At 38.6% G+C, this 20,478-nt stretch overlaps 1 protein-coding gene across 18 annotated transcripts in view; it reads left to right on the top strand.

The window, feature by feature from the left end:
- Window positions 1-20,478, top strand: part of L3MBTL4 (L3MBTL histone methyl-lysine binding protein 4) — a 474,605-nt gene that overhangs the window by 119,710 nt on the left and 334,417 nt on the right. The gene's annotated exons all lie outside the window — the stretch shown is intronic.

Here is a 20,478-nt window from a genome sequence, read left to right as displayed (position 1 = left end):
TAAGAATTGAGATTTTTAAAGACCATTTTGTATGGCTTAGTCTTGGGATGAAATACTGAGAATTTGTGATTTTTCTCCCTAAATGATTTTAAAAATAAAAGCTATGATTTTTTTATTATAAACAAATGGGTGGTGCTTTAAATTTCTTTTCTTCTCTTGCTGCCTTCCCAGGCCTGTCATGTTCTTTGCTGAAAAATCAAAACAGAATGCAGTAGTTTGATAATTATATAACTTGATGTTCAGCTCCATCAAAATATACTTCAGTTATGTAACACTGGGATTTTAGAAATGAATTTAGACTGTACCTGGCCCTAACAGCAGGGGTTTTTTAAAACAATTTTTTTCTTCTCAGAGAGAGGTTATGATTTATGATGTTGTTGTATCTCCCCTGCAGCTATATTTTCACACTAATGTAAATTGTTTTAGGTTCTCTTATTCTGTGGTCGAAACATTTACTCTAGAAAAAGAAAAGCAGGCTGAGGCCAACAATGTAAAAATATTCAGTCCCTCAAACTAACATTTTTTACTGATTTAGTATTTACAGTTTCATTACATCCAGATATATATTTATCTCAAATAGCTTTTTGGTTTCATTTATTTGTTCTTGTTTTTAACAAGTCTGGGAGGGTCCAATTGGAAGCTTTTCAGTTTTAACAGAAAGTAACTTTTTGCTGTTTTTTCATTGTTGGACTTGTTTTATAGTTAATGGTCCATTGTCAAAAGTTCTCACCATGGCTGACTCCTCTTTAAATTTGATATTGTATTGTTCCTGTTTTCCCCAGCTGTAGAACATAATAAATGTTTAGGAAAAGGCTGAGATTTGGTTTGTGTATGTAGATACTATGAACTGCTAGTTGTAGTGCAAATTGGATTATTTGAGGGCTTTTTGAGGTAATTTATATTTTTACCATTTTTAGTAGGACAAAGGAACTAATTTCCAAATTGCTTATTGTGCTAGCATTATAATGGGGATTTTTCTCCATGAAAATAGTTTAATCTTTTATTGAGGTTGCTTATAAAACAAAATAGATTTAGTCTCTTACCTCATGTCTTAGAAACAGTAACAAAAGAAAATACTAAACAAAAACCCCACAGAACTGTGTATGTACACATAATATATTTATATGTGAACAGAAAATTGTATTGAAAAATAGGTCAGGTGTGGTGGCTCATGCCGGTAATCCTAGCACTTTGGGAGACCAAGGCGGGTGGATCTCTTGAGCTTGGGAGTTCAAGACCAGCAACATGGTGAAACCCCCATCTCCACCACAAATACAAAAAAAATAGCCGGGTCTGGTGGTGTGCACCTGTAGTCCCAGCTACTTGTGGGGCTGAGACAAGAGGATAGCTTGAACTCAGAAGGTCGAGGCTGTAGTGGGCCAAGATCTCGTCACTGCATTCCAGCCTGGGGGGCAAAGTGAGACCCTGTATATAAAAAAATATATATATATTGCAAAATAAACCTTAATTCTTAGTAGTGATTTTATAACAAACATGTGTTTCTTTGGAAATCATTTTTAAAACATTTTATTGAGTACCCAGTCTGTGCGACTGATACTGAAGCCCGTGTTACAGCTGATGAAGTTTAAGAGGACATTTGACTTATTTGAGGTAAACTTAACTAGTTAGTGGTGGATACAGAATTTGAACCCACATCTAGCAAGTTCTAAAGCCTGTGTTCATTTTACTTTACCTTTATGTTCTTTCTACATTAACACTCTTCTTTCTTTGTAGCTATTAACACAAAGGCAGAGAAAACTAGAATCTTGATTAGAAATGGGATGGGAAAAAATAACTGCTAATAATTAAAGTATTAATGGTGTCTACTACACCCCTGTGTGTTCTTGGGGACTGGCTGAACTAGATTTTCCCTGACATAGTCATGCTGAGATTAAGTTTTTGATTCTTTTGGAAACTCTCTGAGATAAACTCTTCATCGTAATTCTGAAAACTTAACTAAGATAGCTCTAAGAGAAGGCTTGTTTCAGTAAGTATTACTTGTTAATGATTGTGTGTGATTAAATTTTAGAATTAGTATTGCCAGTCACCGTGTAATCCCAGACCTATATGCCTTTACACTTGAATATCTAAAATAAAAACAACTGATTTATTCAGTTGAACAAGTGAACTGGCTTCTCTCCTTCTAAATGTATAAGTGCTCTTTTAAACTAAAACAGTATTAGTATTTGTTTGGTTGAGTGTTGGGGCATTGAGGTTTTTTTTTTTTTTGAGACAGAGTTTCCCTCTTGTTGCTGAGGCTGGAGTGCAATGGCGTGATCTTGGCTCACTGCAACCTCCACCTCCCAGGTTCAAGTGATTCTCCTGCCTCAGCCTCCCTAGTAACTGGGATTACAGGTGCCTGCCACCACGCCCAGCTAATTTTTTGTATTTGTAGTAGAGACAGGGTTTCACCATATTGGCCTGGCTGGTCTCAAACTCCTGACCTCAGGTGATCCACCCTCCTTGGCCTCCCAAAGTGCTGGGATTACAGGCGTGAGCCACTGCCCCTGGCCCTGGCAGTGAGGATTTTATAAACATAAAAGGAGTATAAGAAATTGTAAAAGAAAATTAGGTATATGCATATCTAAATTAAACTCTGTACCTTAAAGAACATCATAATAAACAAGATTAAAAGGGAAACAACAAACTAGCAAATATTATCCACAACTATAGCTAATAAAAGGTCAATAAGAGATAAAGGAATTAGAAAAAAATAATGAGATACACAAGATCTCAGTCCAAAAACAGGCAAAGGGCATAAACAGGTAATTCAGAGAAGAAGAAATCAAAGTGGCTAAAAATGAATATATTAAAAATATTTAGTCTCATTAAAATGCAAAGAAATATAAATTTATAAGTAGTGATGATATTTTTTAACTTACCAAATTAACGACAATTTAAAAAAACTGCTCATACTCCTTGCTGGTGGGATGGGGGACACCGAGTCTTGGCATACTGCTACTAGGAGTAGAATTTGGTTCTGTTGTTTGGAGGACATACCGACAGTCTTTATCAAAAGTGCTGAGTAAACATTTCCTTCAAGTCCACTTTTTGACATTTCTCCTAATGATATCAGCATGTGCATTCCATTTATGCATATGATAGTCATTGTGGTACTATTTGTAAATAATGAACAGTTGGAAATATTAATAATCCAAATGTCCAACAACTTAGGAATAGGTACAACATTGTGTGTAGACAAGTATGTATTCACTTAAATGCTTTGAAGAAATTTAAATTACATGAGAGGAAAAGCTTATGATAAAATATTAAGGGGAAGAGACCCCCAGGGGATTGGTCTGAATGATGGCTAAAATGAATTCACTTGTCTGTAGAGTAAGAAAAGATGTTAATAATTATTATCTCTAAGTTGTTAGATAAAAAGCATATTGTCTATATTTTCCAATTATTATATTGCAATTAGTATTTAATCATGCTATAATCAGACAAATATTATTTAAAAATAAATTCAGAAACTCCTGAACTCAAAACTTTAATTTGTAAAATAGGGAGTGTTGTTGGAATATCTGTTCTTAGATATTTCTGAGTAAACTTTTATTTTTGGAAAAATTGTAGGATTACAGAAAAGTTGCAAATATAGTGTAGAAATAGTCCTGCATAGCCTTCACCCAGTTTCTCCTAACATTAAGATCTTAGCTGACCATGGAACATTGTCAGAACTAAGTAACATTGACATCACTATTCACTAAACTATAGACTTCATTCAGATATCACCAGTTTTTCTACTAGTGTCCTTTTTTCTGTTCCAAGACAGTCCAGAATATCACTTGGCATTTAGCATTGCATGTAGGTTTCTTCTACTGTATATTCTTGTTTTGTTCTCTCATGTCCAGAAGTCGCCAGTAGCATCTAAGTTTCTTAAGAGCAACTGTATTTCCTCATCTGCCATCAACTCACCGTGTCCCCACCATCTGTGTCTACAATCATCATTGCACTGAAACTATTCTTGTGTAGCTCACCAGCATCTCATGGATAGTCACGAATATTGTGTTAATTGATGGAATCAAGGACCTCCCAAATCAGTGGAAGCTTTCATGCTCTTATTTTTCTTCCACTTGAAGATTGACTTAGACATTAAAACCGAACTCACTTTTGTTCCCCAGTGTTCAGTCTGCTTCTCCTATAATCCCTCATCCTGTAGCACCATCATCAACCTGCAATCAAACTAGAGTCCTGGAGACATCCTTACTCCTCCCTCCCATTTACCTCTGACTCCAACCCAGTGCCTTTTCTCAACTCGTCCTTCTTGACATCTCTCAAATAATGTCTCCCCACCTTTGATTAGTTCCTGGTCACTTTTCAGTCTTTCTATACCCTCTCTTCCCCAACTAAGATTTATCTGAAATTCTGTTACTAGAGTGCCTCATAACCCCCCTTCCCTAGAATGTTGCTGGAGATCCCTCACCACCTGGCACTTGTTTGTCACCTGCCACCAGGACCCCTGTCTGCTTTGCTGCAGCTGTACAGAACATGCAGTCTAGAACTTACTGTCTGAAGAAGTGCTTTCTCTGCCTGGAGGGGCTTTCTTCTGGCTGACTCCTTTAAAACCTCATTATCTTCTTAACTTTTCTTATTTTGTATTTTTCTCCCTATTTTATTTTTTCTCAGCATATCCTAGGGCAATTTGGTTTTTTTAAAAATATTCAGTTATGTAATATGCCAAATCTCCTACCTAAGTTAGATGTCTTTTAAAAAGGCATAGAATCAGTCCAATCAGACCAATAAAATCTATTATTTACTATACTGAAGTCATAATTTACTAAAGCTCTAGAGTATTAATTAGCTAAAAGGCCTGAAGAAGCACAGCTTCTAGAAGTGCTTAACTTATTATCAGGGAGTAGTTTTGGTGCTGGGGGATATGGCTTATTAAATGATTCTATAAGCTTCAAAGATGACTCCTTGAATATTATCCTGGAGTCCTTTGTTGGAGGAGCTAGTTTACTCGCTGGGTGTAATGACAGAAGCACTTTCTTGCAAAGTAATTATATGTCAGTGGATCTAATGTTGATATTTTCTAAACTTTGTGAGGGACCCGTTCATTCCCACTGAGGTAATTCCTTACCTGAGAATGGGTATTAACAATAAAAAGGGGAAAACCAAATCAGTTTCACTTTATTCAATTCCTATTAATACAGATGCCATTTACTATCATTAAGTAAACAGTTAAATAGGCTGAACCTTTCATGAGAACTCTGCCCCCATGATCTAGTCACCTTCCACCAGGCCCCACCTCCAGCACTGGAGATTACAGTTGTACATGAGATTTAGTAGGGACACGGGTTCAAACCATATCAGCTACTTTGAACCTAAAGAATTATATTTCCACTGAGCCATGACACTCAGTGGAGGATTAACAGGGGACTTCTTTCTAAGTAAAGAACTTTTTGCAGGGGCACTTCAATAATTGAAGCCTCCACATGCATTTTAATGAAAACACTACTTTCTAACAAGTAGTTTTCAGTATGTATTTTCAAATAATTTCTTTGCTCTTGATACTGGTTTATAAGAGCTAAGCTTTCAACTTTTCTGATTCAAGGGCCCGCCTCCGTAGGATTCTGTCCCTTTTGGGTGAATTCGTGCTGGGAATAAAAATGCTTATAAAGGGAAGGAACATGTTTGTTTTCTTCCTGGAGTCAATCAGTAATGGCATCAATGAATCAAATTGTGTAAAGCACAAAGATAGGCCAAGTGCTTGTATTCATAAAGGCTGTATATATATATATATATATATATATATATATATATATATTTTTGTTGTTGTTGTTGTTGTTGTTGTTGTTTTGTTTCTGAGGCAGAGTTTCACTCTTGTTGCCCAGGCTGGAGTGCAGTGGCATGATCCCGGCTCACTGCAACTTCCGCCTCCCAGGTTCAAGTGATTCTCCTGCCTCAGCCTCCCAAGTAGCTAGGATTACAGCTGCCCGCCACCATGCCCAGATAATTTTTGTATTTTTAGTAGAAATTGGGTTTCACTGTGTTGTCCAGGCTGGTCTCAAACTCTTGACCCCGTGATCTGTCCACAATGGCTTCCCAAAATGCTGGGATTACAAGCGTGAACCACCGCACCCGGCCTCATAAAGGCTGTTTTATGAAAACAGTTTTTATGTGCTGGGAGGAATTCTTTAATACATGAAAGCAAACACCGTATTAAAAACTTTGCCTTATTAAAGAACTTCCTGTGACGCCTTCAGATTATTAACGTCTTCATGCCATCCTACAGAGGAACCCCCTCTGAAGACAATACTAAGTCTCTCCTACATCGTGATTAGAGGTCCCTGGTGGATAGTAAGAGTGCTGAACTCTGGAAAAGGGAATGAGTACCGTGTTTTTTTTTTTATTTATTTATTGAGCAAAAGACAATGTCACAGAGCAGCACTTAGTTCTAGTGGAGACATTTGTGAAGCCTTCAAGCCCTGTAGGCAGTGCACTTACGTAGGGAGGGCCTGGTGGTGGCCAGACACCATCTCCTGCTGAGTAAACATCCCCATCTTCCTTCCTGTGGGTTTTGCTCATTCTCTTCCTAAAGCCAGAGGTTTCTGTTTCATTCTGAGTTTGAATCAAAGGATTCTTTTCATTAACACGCTTGATTTTTTAAAGCATATTTGATTTTTGCTCAGCATAATTACCTTTTGCTGCTGAAATTGAAGCTGCCACTTTGGTGCATTGTAATGCTCGCTCAGACCTAAGCTTTTCATGTGAAATATTTGGACCATGAGCTTATTTGCTGACATCCCTATTTTAAATGACTGCATCATCTCCCTGTGTGCTCTCTCTCAGCGCCACAGAGTGATCTTGTTCTCCTTTTTTAATTGATATTTTGTAAAGATTGGAAACTTTTTATATCAAACTTATAAAAAAGGCTGCAAGTACAGGACAAAGATTTTTTTTTTTCCTGAATTAGAGAGTAAGTTGCCAATCTGATACTTCATCACCCCCAATACATTATTATGTATTTCCTACATATAAGAACATGCCCTGCTCAACCACAGTACAACCAACCCTTCCAAGCAGGAAATTAGCATTGATACATTACTGCCATCCAAGCTTCAAGCCTCATTTCAAGTTTTACCAGTTACTGCAGTAACATCCTTTATAGGAAACGGATCAGCTCAGAATCATATGTCACATTAAATTGTTGTGTTTCTCCTGTCTCCTCAATCTGGAACAGTTCCTCAGCCTTTCCTGAACTTTTATGACCTGGACACTCTTGAAGATTTTAGGCCAATTATTTTGCAAAATGTCTCTCAGTTTGGATTTGTCTGATACTGCCTCATGATTAAATTCAGGTTATGTATCTTGGGGGAAATATCACAGGAGTGATGCTTCACTCGCCACTTCCTCATAATAGATGACACATGATTCTGGGATGTTCCATTTATGAGGATAACTTTGATTTCTTGATTAAGGTAGTGTCTTCCAGGTTTTCCCACTATAAAGTCACAATTTTTCCTTTGGAATTAGTAAATGTTTTATAGGGTGGTAATTCAAAACTAAAAATATCATTTTTTTTTTTACAAATTTCTTTTTATTTATTTCTTTATGGACTCATGGCTTCTTATTTTATTCAGTGGATTTTAATCCTTTTTTTTTTTTCATTATTTTGGTGCTAAAGTTGTCCCCAGTTTGGCCAATGAGTCCCCTTCAAGCTGGTTTTGGTGTCCTTTTGATTGTTTCTATTATTCTTTGAGCACTTCTGCGTTTTCTGACACAAGATGTTTTAGGCTTATCTTGAATTCTCCTTGCCCGAGACGTTGAATCAGTCATTTCTCTAAAGAGCTGTGGCACTTTTTATGTGGCCAGGGCTAGGTGTGTTCATTGCTATTAGGATGCCGTTGCTCCTAGGCCCTCTCAGTGGACAGAGCTAAGGAAAGTCTGTTTGTATATTTATGAACACAGATGTCTATATGTTGAAGTTGAATAAACTATAGAGATGAATTTCTATATTTAAAATGTTTTATTTGGGAAGCAAGAATTATAGTTGGGGTATACACTATAGTTGGGGTATACACACAGACTGGGTGGTCTTTGTTATGTCTGAAGAACAAAGAGAAGGTTGGAGGTTTCATAAGAAGGAGAAATGTTAGGTATTGTTTTAAAAGAAAGTTCTTTGGCACTAGTAAAGTTTTGGGAAACTGGCAAGCCCTGATTGGTGAGTGATGGCAGAGGGTAAAACTAGTCTTAGAGTTGGAGGAGGTGGTTTCAGTAGCCATTAAATAAAACTGGTTTCAGGTTATGGCAGGTGGCTTCAGCAGCCAGGCTTGCAGAGATTAATATGCTTGGAGCAATGGTGTGTGCCTTGAGTACTTTGTCCTCCTGGCTTCTTGACTCTGTCTTAATTGGTTATGACAAGAATGACCCAGTTTATGTGATCAACTTTCACATTTCCCCTTTTCGATCAAAATCTTTTTCTGAAAGTATTGGTGACAAACTATTTTGAAGTTAGGTTAATTGTTCCTTGATACTAGGACCTGTCCTAGTTGTCTCTGTCCTACAATCGGGGGAGGGTATGGGGTTCTATATCAGGGGTCTGGGCCATATCTGAGTAACAAAGAGGCCAGAAGGAAAAATTTTCTCAGATTTGTTTGGAATCCAGCATCAAATTCCTGCTCGTCAGTTTCATAGGCAATGGCAGTCATCTCCAGGTGTTGAGCTAGTGTTTTCTATTAGGAGAGTTGACTTTACAAACATTAGACAGGAAATGAGAACAATGTGTAGAACTCATAATGCAAAAAATAATTAGCAACAATATAATAAATCTAGTTTGAATAATAATTCAAAACCTCAAACCTAATTTTGAAGGTAATCAACTAAAGAAACCAAAAGACCATGGGAGAAACTTGATGAAATCTATCGTAACCATTGACTAGCATTTTATGACTGTTTTTTTTTATTTTTAATTGATGCATACTACATGTACATAGTTTGTAGTACATGTGGTAATTGATATAATTTGTAAAGATCAAAATTAGTATACTGGAGATATCCATCACTTTAAATATGTCTTCATGCTTAGAAATATTTGAATTATTCTCTTCTAGCTATGTTAGTGGCATTGGTGTTGAATTGCTTGAGCTCCTTACATATTTGTCAGATAGATAGTTTGCCAATGTTTTCTCCCATTCTGTGGGTTGTCTCTTCACTTTGTTGATGGTTTCTTTTGCTGTACAGAAAGTTTTTAGCTTGGTATAATCCCATTTGTCTATTTTTGATTTGGTTGTCTGTGCTTTTGAGGTCTTACAAAGAAAATATTTGCCCAGACTAATGTTCTGGAGCATTTCTTCAATGTTTTCTTCTAGTAGCTTCATAGTTTCAGGTCTTAGATTTTTGTCTTTAATCCATTTTGATTTGATTTCTGTGTATGGTGAGAGATAGGGGTCCAGTTTCATTCCTCTGCATATGGATACCCAGTTTCTCAGCACCATTTATTGAAGCAAATGTCCTTTCCCCATTGTATGTTCTTGGTGCCTTTTGTTGAAGATAAGTTGGCTATAAGTGCATGGATTTACATCTGGGTTCTCTGTTGTGTTCCGTCAGTCTGTGTGTCTGTTTCTATGCCAGTACCATGCTGATTTGGTTACTATAGTTTTATAGTAAATTTTGAAGTCAGGTAGTGTGATGCCTCCGGCTTTGCTCTTTTTGCTCAGGATTGCTTTGGCTGTTTGGGGTCTTTTGTGGTTGACTGGGTTGAATTAAAGCAAACAATGACAACTCTACTAAAGGGATCAGCAGTACAATTTGAATACACAGTTGTGTCAGGGATATTGTGAAGGTTGCCAACTAGATGAACTAAAAGGATTTCTTAGGCTGGAGTTTGTCAAGTTACCTATGGCATTTACTAGTTGGGAAATTTTAATTGCAGCATTATTTTGTCAAGTCAGAAAGGTAGAAAAAGGGACGAGAGTCTCATGTGGTAGGGAGCCTTGTTCCCATATCTTGAGAAAAGCTTTCTACAACATGAAAAATGTCAGTTTCTCATCCTGGTTTTCAATTTGAATGTCTCTAGTTTTGGGCAGAGACAGTTTGGGCAGTTTGGTGAAATTTCTGTGTGGCCTATGCATCAGGCATGTAACTTGTTCCTTAACATTTATCTAGTTTAAGTTTATATAGGGCATCAGAATACAGCAGTACCTATTTTAGTAATTTTATGTTAGAAAGTTGGATGGGACGAACCTAGAAGAATTTAGGATCTAGTCTAGACCATAGGTAGATAATAAGAACTTGCTGCTGGCTGGGCGTGGTGGCTCACTCCTGTAATCCTAGTAGTTTGGGAGGCCGAAGCGGGTGGATCACCTGAGGTCAGGAGTTTGAGACAAGCCTGGCCAACATGATGAAACCCTGTCTCTACTAAAAATACAAAAATTAGCTAGGCATGGTGGTGTATGCCTATAATCCCAGCTAATTGGGAGGCTGAGGCAGGAGAATTGCTTGAACATGGGAGGTGGAGGTTGCAATGAGCTGAGATGGCACCACTGCTCTCCAGCCTGGGTGATAGAGCGAGACTCTGTCTCAAAAAATAAAAAAAAAATAAATAAAAATAAAAGAATTCCAGTCAGTTCACTTGTAAAATTAAAGTCATTCATGTAGCCATAGTGATAATCAAAAAGCTGTAAAAAGCAATACAGGGAATTAAATGGAAAACATCCTTAATTCTTTTAAAGCTTAGCTTTTGTTTTGTTTTGTTTTTAAGTAATCAAAAACCTAATAAAGGCAACACAGGAAATTATATTGATAAACTATAAACTCTGTTTCTTAGGCAAGCTACCAAAAAGGTGAAAAAAAAAAACCTTCTGCAGTCTGATTGTTCCTTTTTATAGGAAGCTCATTTAGATAACCTGGAAGTAGGCTGGGCATGGCACCTCATGCCTGTAACCGAAGCACTTTGGGAGATCCAGGTGGCAGGATTGTTTGAGCCAAGGAGATCAGCCTGGGCAACCTAGTGAGACCTTGTCTCTACAAGAAATAAACAAAATTAGCTGAGGGTGGTGACACGTGTCTGTGGTCCCAGCCACTCAGGAGGCTGAGGCCAGAGGATTGCTTGAGCTCAAGAGGTTGAAGCTGTGAGTTACGATCACATCATTGCACTCAAGCCTAGGCAACAGAGCAAGTCCTTGTCTCAAACAAACAAAAACAACAAACAAACAAACAAAAAGATAACCTGGAAGTGAAACCTGATGAAATGTTACTTGATCAGACACAGGAAAAATGTGTCCAAGGTTATGGATGTAGCAACTCATGAGGACAGAATCAAGTTACACTGCATGAAAACACTACTTTTCCAGGCCTTCAGGATAAACATTTCACTGTCAGGCCATAACAGCTGAGTTAGAATTGTACTGAAAAGTTACAGGATCTGAAAAAAAAAAGTTGAAGTAGAGAGTTATCATCCCAGTCCTTCTCAAGGGGAGAAAAAGCTGAAGGCAGTGATGCATGACCTATAAATCACATGCAGGGAGATACAGCAAAGATTAACCTCTGAGACAGGAATCTGAGAAATTTTAAAAGGAAAACTTTATCTCAAGAAATCAAATTACCATTTTAAATGAAGAGGACAACATTTTAAACTTGAAACTAGGGAAACTAAATGGATTTCCTGAAGAAATGTGTTAGGAATAGGAACTGTGCAGTTTAGAAGATGGCAGTTAAACAGATTTTATAAATAAAAATCAAAACCTCTTGTAATTTTTTAAAGAGCAGATCAATATTGCAAAAAAACCTTGTTGTTTTAAATATAGAGGACTAGACTCTGGTCCTGTATCCGTGCACCCCTCACACTAATGTTTAATTTTTAGAAATTTTAGAATTTTTCCCAATCTCTTTAAACCCAGTCACACATAAAATGTCCTTCCTAAGACCCATTCTTTATAAATCTTTTTTGACTTTAGACCTTTATCATTTTCCCCAACCCTCAGTCTCAGTCCTACAATTTTTCTCTTTTTAAAAAAACTTTGGGACAACCAATCATTTTATCTTAGGACAACAACTTACTACATAAGATTCTTTCTCATACAATTTTTTTCTTTAAATTTGTATTTTGATTATTAGACCTAAGTATATTTGGTCTTTTTATAAAATTTAAGGAGGTGAGAGGGGACTTAGATTTATTCAGCAATTTGTTTCATTTTTTATCTTATTTGGATACGACCCAGAAACTTAATGATTTTTTTTAAATTTTATTATTATTATACTTTAAGTTTTAGGGTACATGTGCACAACGTGCAGGTTTGTTACATATGTATACATGTGTGACTTATTATTTAACAATAATATAAATTTAATATTTTAAATTATATGAAAATTTCGTTTGTAAACTTTATTCCATTTACCATTATCTAACATTTATTTTTAAAATTACTATACCTGGATTACTTATGAAAAGTGAGATATTAGAGCTAGTTATTATTTCAAGTTTTTTTTAATTAACCAATTTCATATCCTGTATTTACCAGGTATTTACCTAAGTAAAACCTTAAATACATGGGTATCTTAATGATAACTCAGAAGACAGCTGTTTTTATTAAATCAACAATATTAAATTGATCTTATTTATGAAAGAATTGCATAAACAAGATCATTTTGTTTTAGGCTGGGTTCATAGGTTTGTGACCTTAGAACATTTAGCAAATGTTTACTGTCTGACCAGTAAGCTCAGGCAAAAATATATGTTGACAATTTTGAAGACATTTCTAATTTACCAAAAGTTTAAAAACCAATTAATTTATCAAAGATTTACTTAAGTCATGTGAACTAAAAATAAATATTTGGGTTAATTAGCATATATTTTATATGAGCACTCATTTATTTAAATCAATTGGAGTAAAATTTCTTAAGGGATTTCTTGATGAGTATGCCAGATTTTATTATGTTGACACAACATACAACATAATACATATACATATGCATAGACACATTCTAAACACATATACATACACATAGAGATTGTATAGCTTTTACTTTAGAATTTTAGTTATGCGATTGTAAAACATGTACACTCACCAGTTTATAATATAAAGACAGTTGGATCCAGATTATTTTTCTGACAAAATGGGATAGGGTCAAACTTTAAGATTTCTCTTTTATTTTGTTGAGACAGAGTCTCATTTTGTAACCCAGGCTGGAGTGCAGTGATGCAACTACAGCTCACTGTAGCCTGACCTCCTGGGCTCAAGTGATCCTCCTCCCTCAGCATCCTGAGTAGCTGGGGCCTCAGGCATGTAGCCACCATGCCTGGCTAATTTCTAAATTTTTGTAGAGACGGGGTGTCATTATGTTGCTCAGGGTAAGATTTATTTAAATAGGCAATCTTATAAAGGCTGTGAACCAAATTTTGGATAAAGCAGTTTGAATCCGATACTAATATCCTGTATTGGAAAAAGGATAGTCAACTGTGAAATGTGACTGAATGATACGAGGAGGCCCACAAGCTAAGAGTTAGCCTACCAAGGTCTGCATAGTATTTTCTTGGTCTTAATTCTCTGTCCTTGAAGATAAGAACGTTGCTGTTCCTTTTAGTGTAGAGAGGGTGTTATTTACATGGGAGTTTCACCTTTCGCTTTTAAGAAACAGCACAGCGATCAAAATGATTTTCTTCTCTATCTGCTGGCTTTTAAGTGTCTTGCTTGTATAGTATGCCAGAATAGCTGAGGAGTTTTGGAAAAAGGGAATTTAGTTTAGAGAAGGAGAAAGAGGAGAAATTTTAGGATTTTAGGAAGGGAAGGGGAAGCACCAGAGAAGAAAGAGTCAGCCTTAAGACAGTCTTTTGTAGTGAGGCAGTCTTTGAGTCTTTTTTTTTTTTTTTTTTCTGGAGCCTCGTGTATCAATTGAGGTGTGAGTCTTATTTGGAGTGTATAATTTTATAGCTGTGGTCTTTTAGTTTAAAGAAAACAGCCTGTTTAAATGATCCCTATAATGTTTGAACATGCTTTTATCAGCTGGAGTCCTAGAAAATATCTTGGCATGCCTTTGAACTCTGAAAGCGCATTTGTAACTAAATTTATCTAGGTGATTCAGTTTAATGCCGAATACACAAAAGCCAATTAAAATGCAGGCACTGACTATACAAAAGTCAAATTAATATGCAGGCGCCTATGGAAAAGAAAATACAGACTTACCAAGAAGGACCATAAGCTGCCTTCTCCAATTGAAGGGGAAAAGTTCCTTCACTGAAGCCTCAATCTGAGGGCTGAAAAATTACTTCATTCAGCTCTCTGATGAAAAGAACCTTTGTGAATACAGCTCCCAACCAGAGGCAGAAATACCCCTCTGAAATACGAGGGGGAAGACCCCTTCACAACCGACTCCCAGATGAAACAGAACGACAATCAGGAGTTCAGCCTAAGAGACTCAATGTGGGTGGGGAGAGAGAGGTGACCTGGAGGGAAACAGTTGTGGTTGGGTCCCTTACTTTGTGATTCCAAAGCTGGTGATTCTTGCTAGTGTGAGTCAGCTTTGGAACCTTGCTTCTGACACCAGGTATGGTGAAATGAAATAAAATATGGAGATTTAAAATGTTTCCTTTTAAAATGTTTTATTTGGGAAGGGAGAATTGCAGTTTGGGGCATACACACAGACCAGGTGGTGTTTGGTATGTCTGAAGAACAAAGAGAAGGTTAGAGGTTTTTTAAATTTTATTATTATTATTATTACTATTATTATTTTTGAGATGGAGCCTCACTCTGTCGCCCAGGCGAGTGCAGTGGCGTGATCTCGGCTCACTGCAACCTCTGCCTCCTGGGTTCAAGGGATTCTTCTGCCTCAGCCTCCCGAGTAGCTGGGATTACAGGTGCATGCCACCATGCCCAGCTAATTCTTTTATTTTTAGTAGAGATGGGGTTTCACCATATTGGCAATGCTGATCTCAAACTCCAGACCTCAAGTCATCTGCCTGCCTTGGCCTCCCAAAGTGCTGGGATTACAGGTGTGAGCCACCATGGCCGGCTGGAGGTTTTATAAGAAGGGGAAATGTTAGGTATTTTTTTGAAAGAAAGTTCAGGCTGGGTGTGGTGGCTCACGCCTGTTATCCCAGCACTTTGGGAGGCCAAGGCGGGCAGATCACGAGTCAAGAAATCGAGACCAGCATGTCCAACATGATGAAACCCCGTCTCTACTAGAAATACAAAAATTAGCTGGGCATGGTGGCACGCACCTGTAATCCCAGCTACTGGGGAGGCTGAGGCAGAAGAATCGCTTGAACCCGGGAGGCGGAGTTTGCAGTGAGCCGAGATTGCACCACTGCACTCCAGCCTGGTGACAGAGCGAGACTTGTCTCAGGAAAAAAATAATAATAATAATATAGTTTTTAAAAAAGTTCATTGGTACTAGTAAAGTTTTGGGGAGCTGGCAAGCTCTGATTGGTGAATGACAGGGTGGGTAAAACTAGTCTTAGAGTCACAGCAGCTTGCTTCGGTATCCATCAGGTAAAACTGGTCTGAGGTTACAGCAGGCGGCTTCAGCAGCAGGGCTTGCAGAGAATTACATCTTTGGAGCAATGGTATGTGCCCTGCGTGCTTTTTCCCTGACTTCTTGGCTCTGTTTTAGTTGGGAATGACAAGAATGACCCAATTTATATGATTACTTTCACATATGCTTACAAATTGCTACACACACACACACACACAGACACTTTATAGCACTATTTTAATATAGGTGCATCTCTATGTTTGAAATCTCATATTGAAATCGGAATTAACAGTGATACCTCCAATTCCAGTCCCATCCCACAGGATTCATTCTAGTAACAGTTCTCCCTCTTTGTGTATTTGAATCCCAGTCTTTGACACTGAGAAACGTGGCTCTGTTCCCCTTAGTTGTATAGTTGCTTATTTGTTCAGTGCCCCTACCATCCTTCAGTGCTGCCACCAACCCCTCCCTGGCATCCATGGCCACCTCATCCCACTCGAGCTCCACCATCTGGCTGCCTCCCTGTGGATGTCATCCTCAGGCTCCTTTGCTCCAAGAGCTGGCAGAGGCCACCCCACTGTGGACGCCTCCTCACCCTGAGTGGGAGTTAGTACCACACCAGGCTGCACCACAGAAGCCGCCCTCTCGACGCCCTCCGGAAACTGGACTCCCCTCTCTGGGTCAGCCTCCAGGTGGGTGCCCTCAACGCCTTGTTTAGGGTTCATTCCTGCCCCCGCCCATGCCAGGCTGCCCTGCCAGGCTCTGATGCCTGTGCCTACTCCCCAACTTGTGGATGTTTTCCCTCCCCGTTCCGGGCTCCGACTGCCTACGCTGGGCAGCCCCTGCACAGATGCCCTCCTACCAGTTTGGGCTCCTCAAGCGGGCTCGGGGCCAAGGTCGTGCTACCTGCCTCCACCCCGGTCCTCCCACCTTGCTCTGTTGCACAGAATGGCTTCAGCATGGGATCATAGAATTGCTCAGGAGGGAAAGAGAAGGGAAAGGAGAAGGCTGAGAGGATGAGGCAGAATAGGATACTGCCCTGAAGAAGAGCACAGATGACACGGAGGAGAGCCTGATGTGGACGAAAAGCGACCGGGGGCTTGGGAAGAGCCTGCGTGCGCAGCCGGCCTGTGCCTCCCCTCCAGGTGGCGGCGCTGCGGCGGTCTGGGAGCCAGCGAGAGAGCTGAGTGCCTGCCTCCCGCCTCGCGCCGCTGAGCTGCGGGCCCTTTCCTCCTCCTGGCCCTTTTGCTTGGCCTCGTCTTTGGCTTCGACTTTCCCAGGAGGGACAGCCATGTGATGGTCGTGTTTTGAGTCTGGACGCCCAGGTGGGTCTGACATGTGGGCCCCCGGAGAGCCCCTGTGGATTTCCCTCTGCAGCACGAAGGAGATAGGAATTGGTGATGTGGCTTTGCTGTTTTGCCAAATTGCTGTTATTTCAGCGTGTAAGCACGGAGCTGTATTTGTATGGTAGCTCACTTTGTAGAATAGAGTGATTCCTTAAAAATTCACTTGGAAATGAATGTTCACTCCTGGAATCTTATTTTTCTGCTGACTTCGTATGCATAATTGAATGATACTAAACAACAACAACTAAGATTTTCCTCTAAAACAGCATCTAACTCACAATTAAAGCATTATAGTGCAATACACAGAAACTTCCCTAATGTTTAGGCCAATGCGTGGCTGCCGGCCACCTATGTAGAGAATGATAGCCCAGACTTTGGTTATTTAGCCATGGTTTTGTCTTTTAGAAATCTTATCTTTTAGAAATCTGAACTTTTAGTTATTCCTTCTGAAGAGTGACTTCTTTTTATATTTGAAAGGAAGTGTAGAGTGTGTGTGCTTAGAATCAAACAGACTTTGTTTGAATTTTGGTTTTGCCACTTACTTGGCCATGTTGTGACTTTCAACAAGTGATTATGCTTAGCTTTTCTAAGCCTCAATTCTCTTGCTTGTGAAATGGGAGTAATAGATAATATATCTTACCCCATAAAATTGTCAAGATTAAATGAGAAAATGTTTGTAATGTGTTTGACTCTAGGGAGATACTAATAAATAGTATTTTTTGGAACAGCTTAAATAGGGAATTCATTTATTAGCTTTTAAAATAACTGAGGCTCTTTTTGGTGTAGATGCTCATATTTTGCTTAGGAGGTTCCTATAGGACTATTTTTAAAACTATTTAGAGAATTAAATAGTTTTAATTAAATAATATTTCCTTTAGTATGTTTATCTTGCTTAGGAAAGAACTTATTTTTCTTTGAGGAGTAGTCAGAGTTGAAGTTTAAACCTTTAAAAACTCATTTGGTTTTTCTTTTCTTACATAACCAGAAACAGTACAATATGTTTCTCACAAGCCTTTCCTGAAGCCTCTTTGGGATGTAGCTATGTGTAGAAAATAACTTTTTCAAAAAGCACTTTAAGTGAAAATAGATTTTTGCCAATAGTTTGTGACTGTCCTGATGAAAGTGAAGAGCATGGGAAAATGACAGAGGCATGTGCTTGGCCTTTAGTAAGTTGAACAGATTTAACAGATATATAGGATTATAAAAATATACAAACTTTCAGAAAGCATGAGAAATGTGTTAATTATTTTGGGATGAAAGGGCTCTTACATGCTGGATTTAAAGTCACTCTCATCTTAGCAAAGCCTGTACCCGTGGGTCTTGGAGAGGAGGCGTTGCTCCCAAGCTCAGTGAATGCACTGCCCATCAGCAGCGCAAGCCAGGACCTCGGGGGCTGCCTGGAGTGTTCAAGGGACCTTTTTATTTTTTTACTTCTCTTGGGCAATCTGACAAGGGAGACCGTTGCTTCTGTTTCTGGAATATTTCTCATCTGTCCACTTATTTTCATCTTCCCTGTACCACTTGAGTCCAAGCTGTCATCCCTTGTTTGGATTTCTCAGTTGATCTCCCCAGGCCTGCTCTTGGTACTCCCTAATCCAGGTGCACAATGCCAGCTGCATTGTTCTTTTCAGAACATGAGCCTGATCCTGTCCACCTGCCTACCTTTCCTTTGCCTAAAACCTTTCCAGTGCTTCCCATTGCCTGTAGGATAGGATGTGGGCAAAATCCTTACTAAGGCCTCCAAGCTCTGAAGCATCTGGCCCTTTCCAGTCTCCCGAGCCTCATCTCCTGCAATGTGCCCCTTCTTTCCTCCTGCTCCCACAGTGCTGGCCTTAGTTGAGGTCCTGCCATGGAACCCTTGTACCTGCCATCCTTTCTGCCTGAAATGTCCCACCTCTCCCTCTCCAAGTCCTTCCTTTGCCTAATTATAGGTACATGTGTTCCTAAAAGCTCTGGCTTCCTTGCCACTTGTCAGGGAAGCTTTTCCTGATTTCTCAGATAAGTCTTGGGCTCCTATTCTGTGCTCTCAGGGCCTTGTATTCTGTGAAAGCACTTACTTAGTATGGTTTGCAATTATATCAGATTATTTGATCCCTCTCCAGTAGATTTTAAAGCTCGTGAGGGAAGTGTGATGGACAATTTTGTTTCCTTTTGTGCCCATAAAGCCTAGTACACAGTAGGTCCTCCATGAGTATTGGTTTAATTAATAACTACAGAGAACAGTTGATGAAGCTGAAAGTTGGTTTGGGCTCCTGGAGAAGCACTCTCTTTGCTGTGCTCAGCTGGTTGGACACTGTCCCATAGTTAATAAAAGGACTTTGAAGCTTTCAGCAGGAATGTGATAGCGTCTCTTGTGGAGAGATAGCTCTGTATTGGTAATAGATAACCCAGAATGAATCTGTCTGGGTGATCATGGATTTTCAAGTAGAAACGTATTTGTTCCCCAAATAAGCATCAAGTTATCTAAAGCCGATTTTTAAAAGTTTATGATACTATTATTTTAATTTTGCTATATGTGGATAACTACATTACCATGGTTTGCTATTTTCCTAGCACTTCTATTTACCTGTAGTTGTCTTCATTGTGCTTAGGATTTTCGGAGAAAATATTTGTAATTTTTCTCATCTAGTTGTTATTGTAATTAATTTTTTATAATAGCAAATCTGAATTAAGTAGATCAGGATTTAATTTCACAAGAAAATTCTATTTTATTGATGATTTTTAAAACACAGAAAGGATGCTTGAGAATTGAAACCAGTTATTCAAAGCACATTTATGGCTTATTAGGGTAATTGATCCATGAAATAAGACATTACTGCCACAAGTAAACCTTGGGGGAAATCATCCTTTTTGTCTTTAAAATGGTTACCTGATTTGTTAAATACATTTCAGCCCTGACAATTTATGACTATATTTAAAACTATTTTGGAGAATTAACACCATAAGCTTTATGTACAAAAACAATAGGATAGTGAAGCCTTCTTTGGTGCCGTCTGTGTGTGCTATCATTAATTATTTCCCTGAACATCAGCTCAAAGAGAGGAAAATGTTAGCTATGGATGCTTTGTTTTATATTTCATACAGTGAACCTCAGTTGAAATCAGAGAATACAGTACCTACCATGTGATAATTATGTTAAACTAATTTATTCTTTATGAATTACTTTTTATTTTTCAGACAAATTAAATATGACTATTTTGTCAATTTTCCCAGTTATTGAGCATTTAGAAACTTTTTGGTGGTGAGTTTGAACAGTTTACTAAATATCAACAGTGATTATTCCTGATGTACATTCTGTATTAATTTCCTCTTCCTGCCATCAGCACAGACATAGCGGCTCAAGCAGTAGAAATTTATTATCTTACAGTTCTGTAGGTTAGAAGTGTGATGTGGGTCTCCCTGGGCCAGAGTCAAGGTGTGAGGAGGGCTGCTTCCTTCTGAAGGCCCAAGGGGAGGATCTGTTTCCTTGTCTTTTCCAGCTTTTGCATTCCTTGGCTCATGGCCCCTTCCTCCATCTTCAAAACTAGCAAGGTCGCATGTCTCTTGTGCTCCTGTCATGGTCACTTTTTCCTCTGGCCACATCTGGGAAAGCTCTTCCACTTAGGACTCCTGTGATTACACTGGGGCCACTGGGATAATCCAAGACACTCTCTCCATCTCAAGGACCTTAACTTAACCACCTCTGTAAAATTATTTTGCCATGTCAGATAATGAATTC

Source organism: Symphalangus syndactylus, chromosome 1, assembly GCF_028878055.3.
Source record: "Symphalangus syndactylus isolate Jambi chromosome 1, NHGRI_mSymSyn1-v2.1_pri, whole genome shotgun sequence".
Classification (NCBI taxonomy): Eukaryota; Metazoa; Chordata; class Mammalia; order Primates; family Hylobatidae; genus Symphalangus; species Symphalangus syndactylus.
Note: the sequence above shows the minus strand (reverse complement) of the source record. Positions and strands in the feature narration are given on the sequence as shown.